At 35.0% G+C, this 12,213-nt stretch overlaps 1 long non-coding RNA gene across 1 annotated transcript in view; it reads right to left on the reverse strand.

Moving 5' to 3' along the window:
* Positions 1–263: 263 nt before the first annotated feature.
* LOC309864289 overlaps positions 264–12,213 on the reverse strand; it is a 32,477-nt gene continuing 20,527 nt past the window's right edge. Inside the window, exon 3 of the long non-coding RNA XR_014311436.1 lies at positions 264–601. This is a non-coding gene — a long non-coding RNA (uncharacterized lncRNA). The remainder of the gene's footprint in view (positions 602–12,213) is intronic.

Below are 12,213 nucleotides of genomic sequence, written 5' to 3' on the forward strand. Positions count from 1 at the left end.
GGAATTTTGAAAAACAGGAGTGTTTAAATGATGCTGGCTCAGTTTTTTGTAAATATGTTTGCATAATTTGTAGGACTTTTAATTGTAATATAAAAAAGACTAGGAAAATGATGTAATGAAAGCATAATATTTATTTTTAGTAAATGACTTTATAGCAGTTAAAAAAAAAGACTTCTTAAAAAAACTTAGAATGAGAAGAAACGTTAAGTTATTTAAGACACATATATTTTAAAGTACAGCACACTTATTATAATTTATTTGCACATTTGGTAAGACTTTCTTTGGCATTCTGCCTTGATAATCCTCCTCTCATTGATGTCTAGTTCATCTGGAAGCCAGGGCATCTCAGACCTACCATTTTTTTCTTTTTCTTTTTCTTCTTCTCCTGTTCCTTCTTCTCCCCAAGCTCCCCATTCCCTCCTCCCACTCCTCCTCTTCGTCTCCTTTTTCTTTCTTCCTTTTCTTTCCTTTGTTGCCCTTTTTGACTTAGAAGAACGACTGTCCGGTTCCTCTTAGGCTTCCTTTAATTTTCTATTCCATTGGTTCGTTATTATTTTAAAAAGTGTCTTTTTCTTTCTCTTGGCTCCTTCTTTTAGGATGCCTAGAAGTAAAAAAAAAAACAAAAAACAAAAAACAAAAAAACAGTTAAAGTTTGGTACAACTACTCTCTTCATACTTAACTCCCCAAAATTCAAGATCTTGAAGATCTTGAAATCTTCTAGACCCATTAGGTGGTATTTTCTTCTGGCTTAACTAAAAATAAACCACAGTTGAAGAGAAGAGAAGAGAAGAGAAGAGAAGAGAAGAGAAGAGAAGAGAAGAGAAGAGAAGAGAAGAAAGGAAAAGATAAAAGAAAGGAAAAGAAAATGGAAGAATTAAAGAAAATAATGAAACACGGAGAATAGGTACAGAAATTCCAAAATCAATCAAATGTAGTCACAGAAGTAAAGAAAACAGGAAAAAGCAGATACAGAATTTAAAAAAAAAAAAAAAAAAAAAAAAAACTTCTTAAAATTGAGGGAGATTTCAGACCAAAAGGGCACACCTAGTTCCAAGAAAGTGAGTATCATAGCCAATACATTTTGATGAAGTTTCATAATCCCAAGAATAACAAATTAAATTTCCTAAAAGATTCCATGAACAAAATTCTTGTTTCTTACAAAAGAACAAATATCAGACATTTTATCAACAACTCTTGCTGCCAGGAAACAATAGAAAAATATCTTTAAAATCATAATACAAATTAATAACTAAATGTCCAACAGAACTGACATTCAAAATTAAGGAGAAATAAAACCAAATAAGATTTTGATTTGTTTAAAAAAAAAAAAAACCTTTGAAGGAAATATACAAAGATTACTTTATCAAAATGATAACATCATAAGGAGGGAAAGATATAATTAAAAACTGGGAAAAAAGAGATGAACCAAGAAACCAATGAAGCGTAATAAAATAAAATTAAGCAAACACCAGATAACATTCACAAAAGAAACTTTTCAATGGTGAATTTATTAAGCATTAAAAGAAATCTTAGAAAAAAGGTTTTGATTTGTTGAACAAATTGGTAGAAAATGTAGGTAAATCTAAGGAGATATAATTCTGAATAAGACAAAATAATGATGCTTTGTTTGCTTTGTAAACTTAACAGTGAAACAAATAGCAATTGGAACAGCAAAGAAAACACCCAAGCAGTTAAGTTTCAACAAAAGTAAGTTATAAATTATTCCTCCAACCCAGTCATGGCCAGAACATGACTGAAACAGCAGATCTGTCATAGACCTCTCATGGGTTTAATAGTTGTGCAAAAGTAATGGGGGTGGGACAAGAAAAAAGGAGTTTTCTAATAGCTCTAAGGTCTTAGAATCCAGAAAATCCCAGCGTATATTCTCCCACATACTGAGAAAATTGAGAGAAACAGGACAAATAATCTATAGGATATAATTTGTGGGTGAGAGCTTAAAAATATTCCCCAAGCCACACTAAACTGCATGAATATCAGGGGTAGTTTCATCTCAAGAGCCCAGGTGTCACATAGAGTGTCCAGTAGCTATATATAGCCATATATATGGCTATTGAACAAGTCTGGATTAAAATTAACTCATAATGAGATAAACCAGGTTTTGGAGACTTAGTGCCTCCCAAAAGAAAAACATAAGAGCACATAATATATCCCAAGTTTTTATTTTGATCTAAAATTAAAATGTTATTATTTATGATAAGTCAAATATTTAAAATTGATTTTTAAAATTAGTTTTTCTTGGGACGCCTGGGTGGCTCAGTTGGTTAAGCGGCTGCCTTCGGCTCAGGTCATGATCCCACTGTCCCACATCGGGCTCCTTGCTTGGCAGGGAGCCTGCTTCTCCCTCTGCCTCTGCCTGCCACTCTGCCTGTGCTTGCTCTCGCTTCTCTCTCTATGACAAATAAATAAAATAAAAAATCTTTTTTAAAAAAATAATAAATAAATAAAATAAAATTAGTTTTTCTTTCTTTTTTTTTTATAATGTGGCTAAGAGAAAAGTTAAAGCTTTTATGAGCTTATATGACTCATATCATGCTATCATATGGTGCTGCTTTAGAGGTTCAGAAATATCTCAGAATATTTCCAAGAAACTGATAGAGACTTCCATTAGAAAACACTGGGAGTAGAATTTACAACTGAGTAGAAAAGAAACACTAGAAAAAAATGAAAAATATCAGATATTGGAATGAGAGTGTTCTTTAAGTCCAAAATGTAGAACTTTATATAGGAAAAATTATTGTTTCTTTGATAAATCCATGGCAAGAAAAAGGAAGAGGAAATTTAAAAGAATAAGAGACTTGATAAATATGACCAAATTAGTTTATACAGTCTTCAACTTCATTATCTCTTCATTTGTAGTATTAAATCTATAGTAAGTCCATCTCTTGCATTTTTTATTTCAGATATTAAGATTTAAATTCTAGAATTTCTATTTGATTATTTGGTTTTTCTGTTTTAACTTCTCTGACTCAGGTTCCCATTTGTTAACATGTGGTATCGATATTTTCTTTTTTTATACACTTGAATGTATCTTAGTGGGTGTTTTAAGCTCATGTTCTGCCAATAACAAGATTTTTGTTATTTTTATGGCTGTTGCTATTGATTTTTTTACCCTCATAATGAGTTACATTTTCATTCTTCATAAATGCCAGTTGTTGTTGTTGTTGTTGTTTAATGTACATTGCATTATTATGCTGCTGAGTATTGTGATTATATTGTCTTCCTTTAAAGAGTGTTGATTTTTATTTTGAAAGAAGTATAATTACTATCATTTAGCCAGGCCTCATTCAGTTTTGGTTATGTTTAAGATGGATCTACTATAATCCTTAGTGTAAGACCAGATTAGCCCTTGGCTCACAGTGTGTTTTTTCTTTTTTCTCAGTCAAATTCCTTTTGTATCAACAAGGTATCTCCTTGTGCTTTAGTATCTCTTACCACTGTGGGACCTATGAAATCTCCATCCAGTTTTTAGTCTCCCAGTGACTGTTCTCTTTCAGGCTTTGCCTGACCTACATATAGGTTTAGTATTTGGCCAGAACTCAGGAGGAAAACCCATGCAAATTTGTGAGACTCCTCTCTATATAGTTTCCTCACCTCCAGTTCCCTGACGGACAAATATCAAATTCATCATAATATCTGGAATCTGATTACTGTCACTTCCACCTTGATAACCTGATGATCTTATTTGTGTACCATTTCCCAGTACCATAGTTTGCAGATTGCACCAGAAGAGAAGGTGAGCGTGGAATTCAAATCAAGTGTTTTCCTTCTTTAGGATCATAACCTTGTACTATCTGCTTTCCAATGCCTCAAAAGAAAAAAAAAAAATTGCTTCATATTGTCTATCAAGTTTTACAGTTTATGGCTGGAAGAAGCAGGCCATCTATGAATTATTCTATCATGGCAGAGACTAGAATTCTACAAAGAGAAATAGATTGATCTGAAATTGTAGTGTAAGAACATCCTCTCAAATAATTACAGATTGGGAGCACCTGGGTGGCTCAGTTCATTAAGTGTCTGACTCTTGATTTTGCTTCAGGTCATGAACTTATGGTTGTGAGATCAATTCCCAAATTGGGCTCTGTGTTCAGCAGGGAGTCTGCTTGGGTTTTTCTCCCTCTACACCCCCCCCCAACTCCACCCATTCTATCTCTGAAATAACTAAATAAAAGACTTTTTAAAAAGAATGAAAATTATAGATTAAACAAATATGTAAGTTTCACAAAATTTGGCCATTCATTATTTTACAGAGGAAAACTCAAACCTCCCAAAATAAAAACTTATGGACACTCACACTGTGGTGAGTTTGTAATTGAGTAAGAATGGTGTACCACTGTCTGGGTCAGAAGAGAATTCACAATAATTTAAAAGAATTTAATCATACAAAGTATGTTTTTTAGCCACAATAAAATAAAATTAGAAATTAGTAATGGAAAGATATCCAGAAAAATCTGTGTTTAGAAATTAAATAACATTTTTTAATAACATAGGGTTAGTGAGATCAAAATGCAACTTTAGAAAATATTCTGAATAGCATGAAATGAAAATACAACATATTAGAATTTGTGAGATAAAGCTAAAATAACACAAAGGAAAAATTTATATCATTGAACAGCTCTATTAATTTTTTGTTTACCTTAATAAACAAGAACAAAAAGAGCAAATTCTACCCAAAAGAAATAGCAAAAAGTAAATAGTAAAGACCATTGCAGAAACTTATAAAACAAGAAACATAAAATAATAGAGAAAATTAATGAAACCAAGGACCAGTTTTTTGTAAACATCAAATGCATTGAATAAAATTCTGACAAAACTTACCAACATAACAAGAAAAAAAAATCAAAAGAAATTATATCATTGCAGCTTCTTCAAAAATTAAAATAATAAATTAATATTATAATATATATCAATAAATTTTACAACTGAGATAAAATGAAAAATTTTGTAAAAAAAAAACATGAACTATCAAAGTTCACTCAAAAAGAAAAAGATAAGCAGACTTCTGGGGAAGATGGCAGAATAGAGGATCCTAAGCTCACCTCATCCCATAGATACAACTAGATAACACACATATCAATGTAAATAACACAGAAAATGACCCAAATCCTGGCAGACAAACTCTTCGCAACTAAATATAGAGAAGAGGCCACCAGGAGGCAGTAGGCAAGGCTGAAATGTAGTGGGAGAAAAAGGGACCCAAGGGACTATCTGCAGGATGAAGAGACACCGTGGGCATGGAGAGGGGAGAGGACCAGATCCCACATGAGGCACCCCAGACATAAGGGACCAACACAGAGAAGACAAACCTCCATAAAAATTGGCTTTGAGAACCGGAAAGGCCTAACAATAAGTAGGGCTTAACACCAGGAACTTTAAAAATCAGTAGACTTGGCTCTGAGAGACAGTTCCAACCCACCATTCTAAAGTGACTCTTGCCCAAGGGAATGGGATACATAACCATACACACCCATCTGACTGTGGCCCCAGTAGTGGTAGCAGGGGCAGGCACATGGTCTAACTGCAGGTGCAACCCACCAATGAAATTCTTAGGAGATAACATGGGGAAAATGCCCTGCAGTGCTATTCAGTGCTACTGAATCTCTAGCAAATGCCTGATCTGATTCAACTCAAGCCCAAGGAGGGCCCAGATTGGCCTACTAACAACACAGAGACCAAATCCTTCTAAAAACAAGGAAGGAGAGCCATTGCAGACAACTGGACTGAAGGAAAATGCAGCTCAGCCACAACAATAGGGTGCAAGAAACACACATAGGAGAAACCCCTAAAGCACCAGCTTCTGGTGAACAGAGGACCCTGCACTATAGGGCCCTACAGGACTTCTTGAAAACTGCACTATTTCCAAAAGCCAGAGATGTAGATGAGTTTCCTAACACATAGAAAAGACACAGGGACTTAGACAAAATGAGGAGACAGAGGAATATACCCCAAATGAAAAGAATGGGACAAAAAATCACAGCAAAAGAGCTAATGAAGCAGAATAAGTAATATGCCTGATAGAAAATGTAAAGTTATAGCCATAAAGATATTCACTGGACTTTAGAAAAGAGTGGATGATCTCAGTGAGAACCAATTGGAGATGAAGAACTCAATAAATGAAATTAAAAATACACTAGAGGAAATAAATAATAGACTAGAGGAACCAGAAGAGTGGATCAGTGACCTGGAGGACAGAGTAATGGAAATTAATCAAGCTCAACAGGAGAGAGAAGAAAGACTAATAAAAAGGAAAATAGATTAAGAGAACTCACAATGATGAAGAAAGAATTATAAAAGTAGCAAGAGGAAAAAAAATTTACAAACACGGGTAATCCCATAAGGCTATCAGTGGATTTTCAGCAGAAACTGCAGGCCAGAAGAAAGTGGCATGATATATTCAAAGGGCTGAAAGAAAAAAAAAAAAAAAATGCAGCAAAGAATACTCTGTTCAAGATGATTGTCATTCAGAATAGAAGGAAATGTAAAGAATTGCCCAGACAACAAAAGTTAAAGAATTTATGACCACTAAACCAGACCTACAAGAAATGTTAAAGGGGAGTCTTTGAATGGAAAGAAAAGACCATAATTAGGAGTAAGAAAAGTAGTACACAAAAGCAGTACAATTAGAATCTATAAAAACAAGTTAATGATTCACAAAATAAAAAGATATATAGTATGATACCATATATCTAAAATGTGTGGAGAGGAGTAAAGAATGGGTGTAAACTTAAGTGACCATCAACTTAATGTAGACTACTATATGTGAAGGAAATTATATATAATTGTAATGGTAATGACAAATTGAAAAACAGTAATAGATAAGCAAAAAATAATGAGGAAGGAATCCAAGTAGATCACTAAAAAAAGCCAGAAATCCATGAAAGAAGAGAGCAAGAGAAGAAAGGAACAGAGGAGAACTACAAAAACAACCATAAAATAGTAACAAAATGGCAATAACTGCATACTTAGTAATAACTACTTTGAATGCAAATGGACTAAACGTCCTAATCAAATAACATAGGGTGATGGTGTGGATAAAAAAGCAAGACTTATCTATATGCTGCTTATAACAGACACATTTCAGACCTAAAGACACTTACAGATTGAGACTGAAAGAATGAAAAAGAATTTATCATGCAAATGGTAATGAAAAGAAAGTCAGGATAGCAATACATATATTGGACAAAAATCACTTTACAACAAAGACTGTAGCAAGAGACATAGAAGGACATTATTTAATCATAAAGAGAACAATCCAGTAAGAAGATATAACAATTATAAATATTTATAAGCCTCACCTGGGAGCAGCCAAATATGTATAGTGACAAATGACAAACATAAAGGAAGTAACTGAAAATAATATAAAATAGTAAGGGTCTTCAACTCCACTTGCATCAATGGACAAATCATCCAAACAGAAAATCAACAAGGAAATAGTGGCTTTGACTCATAAATTGGAACAGGTGGATCTAACAGATATATTCTGAACATTTCATCCTACAACAGCATAATACACATTCTTTGCAAGTGCACATAGAACATCCTTCACAATACATCACATGTTAGGCCACAAAATAAGTTTAAACAAATCCAGAAAGACTGAAGTCATACCATGCATCTTTTCCAACAAAATGCTATGAAAATAGAAATCAACCACAACCACAACAACAACAAAATCTGGAAAGAACACAAATATGTAGAGGTTAAATAACATGGTATTAAACAATGAATGGGTCAACCAAGAAATGTAAGAGGTAATCAAAAATACATGGAGATGGGGGGAGTCAAGATGACAGAGGAGTAGAAGGCTGGGATGACATCAGGCTGGGATGACATCAGGTCACAGGAGTTCAGTTAGATACTTATCTAACCATTCTGAACATCTATAAATCCAACAGGAGATTGAAGAGAAGAGCAACAATCCTAGAAACAGAAAATCAACCACTTTCTGAAAGGTAGGATGTGCAGAAAGTGAATCCAAAGGGATGGGAGATAGACTGTGGATGGAGGGGCCGGTTCTGGGAAAGGGTGGAGCAACAAAGCACAAAATCAGAACTTTAAAAAGTCTGTTTCATTGAGGGACATTGCTCCAAAGACTAAGTGGGGGTAGAGCCCTCATGGGGACAGCGTGGTCTCAGGTCCCACAGGGTCACAGAAGGATTGGAGGTTTGAGTGTAGCAGAGCTCGCAGATATTAAAGCAGAGAAGCTAGCTACAGAGACGGAGCCAAGGAGTGAGCTCTCAGCTCAGGGTTACCTTAAACTGTGATCCATGGCACAGTTGGACCACTGCTTTTTGAGCAGGAACCCCACATGAGGTAGATCCAGGGAGACTCCCCTTGAAAAGCAGAGTGACAGGAATCTGCTGGGTTTGGAGACTCCAAATGGGGCTGTGTGCCAGAGACAGGAACGCTTGGTCACAGGCCAGGTGAGCTTGGTGTGTGGCTGGAGACCAGGGAGACAGGAGTGATTGAGCACTTTTCTCTGAGGGTGCACTGGGAGTGGGACCCTGAGCTCTTGGGTCATCTGGGCCGGGGACTGGGAGGCCACCATTTTCATTCCCATCCTCCAGAGCTCTACAGAAAGCGTTCAGGGAACAAAATCTCCTGAGAGAGAACCCGAGCCGATTACTTAGCCCAGCCCCTGGCAAGGGCAGCACAATTCCACCTCGGGAAAAGACGCTTGAGAATCCCTATAAAAGACCCCTTCCCCAGAAGATCAGCAAGACCATCTAGCCAAGACCAAGCTCACTGATCAAGGAGAACAGCAGAAATCCAGAGGAGGGGAAAGCAAAGAATGGAATTCATTACTTTCTCCTCATGATTCTTTAGTCTTGCAAAGTTAATTAATTTTTATTTTATTTTACTTTTTTCTTATTCTAACTTTTTTTAAACTTCTACTCTTTCCTCTTTTAATGTTTTTTAACTAGTTTATCTTAACAATACAGTTCTTAAAAACAAAAATCTTTTTGAAACTTCATTATAGTCACATTTTATCCTTCATTGTATCTAACTTTATTTTTTGTACACATATAGAGTTTTTCTTCTGAAAGATTTTGAGATACAACTTCTAATAGATCAAAATATATGCTCAATCTAGCATAGGGCTTTGTTCTAGTTTCTAGCCTAAGCAAATTCTCTGCACTTTGTTTTTCTTTCTTTTCTCAACAAACTTTTCAATCTTTTTTTTAGATTTTTTAAAAATTTTCATCTTTACAGGCATATTCCATCTCTTCATCATATTTACCCTAAGTTTTGTATATATATTTTTTTCTTTCTTTAAAATTTTGGGAGGTAGTTTCTTCTAAGAGACCAAAATACACCCCAAATCAAGTGGGTGGCTATGTTCTATTCACCAGTCTCTCTCTCTCTCTCTATAGAGATATATCTCTATATCTATATCTATATCTATATATATATATATAATTAAATATATATTGAATTTAAAAAAATTTTAACTTCTTCTTACTCCCTTTCTTCTCCCCATGTTTTGGGGTCTCTTCTGATTTGGTTAATGCACATTTTCTGGGGTCTTTGCCACCAGGAAAAGTATTTTATTCTCTCGTTCATATATTCTTATTTTGATAAAAATGACAAGGTGGAAAAGCTTACAATGAAAGAAAAGGACAAGAGGAAGTACTGAAGGCTAGGGCCCTAATCAATATGGACATTGGTAATATGTCAGATCTAGAGTTCAGAATGACGATTCTAAAGGTGCTAGCTGGGCTCGATAAAGGCATGAAAGATATTAGAAAAATGCTATCTGGAGAAATAAAAGCCCTTTCTGGAGAAATAAAAGAACTAAAATCTACCCAAGCTGAAATCAAAAAACTATTAATAAGGTGCACTAAAAAATGGAGTTTCTTATTGCTAGGATAAATGAGGCAGAAGAGAGAATTAGTGATATAGAAGACCAAATGACAGAGAATAAAGAAGCTGAGAAAAAGAGAGACAAACAATTACTGGACCATGAGGGGAGAATTCGAGAGATAAGTGAAACCACAAGACAAAACAATATTAGAATAATTGGGATTCCAGGAGAAGAAGAAAGAGAGAGGATGGCAGAAGGTATATTAGTGAGTTAGTGTAGATAATTTCTCTAATATGGCAAAGGAAACAAACACCAAAATCCAGGAGGCACTAAGGATCCACCCTCAAAATCAGTAAGAATAGGTCCACCACTGTCATCTAATAATAAAAATTGTAAGTCTTAGTGACAAAGAGAAAATCCTGAAAGCAGCCCAGGAAAAAAAGTCTTGTAACATACAATGGTAAAAATATTAGATTGGAGGCAGACTTATCCAGAGACCTGGCAGGCAGAAAGAACTGGAATGATATATTCAGAGCACTAAATGAGAAAAACATGCAGCCAAGAATACTATATCCAGCTAGGCTATCACTGAAAATATAAGGAGAGATAAAAAGGATAAACAAAAACTAAAATAATTTGTAAACACCAAACCAACTCTACAGGAAATATTGAAAGGGGTCCTCTAAGCAAAGAGAGAGCCTAAAAGTGGTAGACCAGAAAGGAACAGAGACAATATACAGTTAACCGTCACCTTACAGACAATACAAAGGCACTAAATTCATATCTCTCAATAGTTACCCTGAATGTAAATGGGCTAATTGCCCTGATCAAAAGACACAGGGTATCAGAATGGATAAAAAACCAAACCCATCAATATGCTGCCTACAAGAAACTCATTTTAGACCCAAAGACACCTCCAGATTTAAAGTGAGGAGGTGGAAAAGAATTTACCATGCTAATGGACATCAAAAGAAAGTTGAAGAGGCAGTCCTTATATCTGATAAATTAGATTTTAAGCCAAACATTATAATAAGAGATGAGGAAGGACACTATATCATACTCAAAGGGTCTGTCCAACAAGAAGATCTAAGAATTTTAAATATCTATGCCCCTAACATGGGAGCAGCCAACTATATAAACCCATTAATAAAAAGATCAAGAAATACTTCGATAATAATACAATAATAGTAAGGGACTTTAACATGCCATCACTGAAATGGACAGATCATCCAAGCAAAAGATCAACAAGGAAATAAAGGCCTTAAATGACACACTGGACCAGATGGACATCACAGATATATTCAGAACATTCCATCCCAAAGCAACAGAATAGACGTTCTTCTCTAGTGCACATGGAACATTCTCCAGAAAAGACCACATCCTGGGTCATAAATCAGGTCTCAACTGGTATCATAAGATTGGGATCATTCCCTGCGTATTTTCAGACAACAATGTTCTGAAGCTAGAACTCAGTCACAAGAGGAAATTTGGAAAGAGCCCAAATACATGGAGGCTAAAGAGCACCCTACTAAAGAATGAATAGGTCAACCAGGAAATTAAAGAATTGAAAAAATTCATGGAAACAAATGATAATGAAAACACGACTGTTCAAAATATGTGGGACATAGCAAGGGCAGTCCTGAGAAGAAAATATATAGTGACACAACTCTTTCTCAAGAAACAAGAAAGATTTCAAATACACAACCTAACCCTACACCTAAAAGAGCTGGAGAAAATCAGAAAAGAAAGCCTAAACCAGCAGGAGAAGAGAGATAATAAATATCAGAGCAGAAATCAATGAAATAGAAACAAACAAACAAAAAAACACACAATAGAAAAAATCAACGAAACTAAGAGCTGGTTCTTTGAAAGAATTAATAAGATTGATAAATTCCTGGCCAGACTTATCAAAAACAAAAGAGAAAGGACCCAAATAAATAAAATCATGAATGAAAGAGGAGAACTCACAACCAACACCAAAGAAGTACAAAAATTATAAGAACATATTATAAGCAACTATATACCAGCAAATTTGACAATCTGGAAGAAATGGATGCATTCCTAGGGACATATAAACTAGCAAAACTGAACCAGGAAGAAATAGAAAACCTGAACAGACCCATAACCAGTAAGGCGATTGAAGGAGTCATCAAAAATCTCCCAACAAACAAGAGCCCAGGGCCAGATGGCTTCCCAGGGGAATCTTACCAAACATTTAAAAAATAATTAATTCCTATTCTCCTGAAACTGTTCCAAAAAATAGAAATGGAAGCAAAACTTCCAAACTCATTTTATGAGGCCAGTATTACCTTGTTCCCAAAACCAAAGACCCCATCAAAAAAGAGAATTACAGACCAATATCCTTGATGAACACAGATGCGAAAATTCT

This window comes from Mustela nivalis, assembly GCF_964662115.1.
Source record: "Mustela nivalis genome assembly, chromosome: 5".
Taxonomy (NCBI): Eukaryota; Metazoa; Chordata; class Mammalia; order Carnivora; family Mustelidae; genus Mustela; species Mustela nivalis.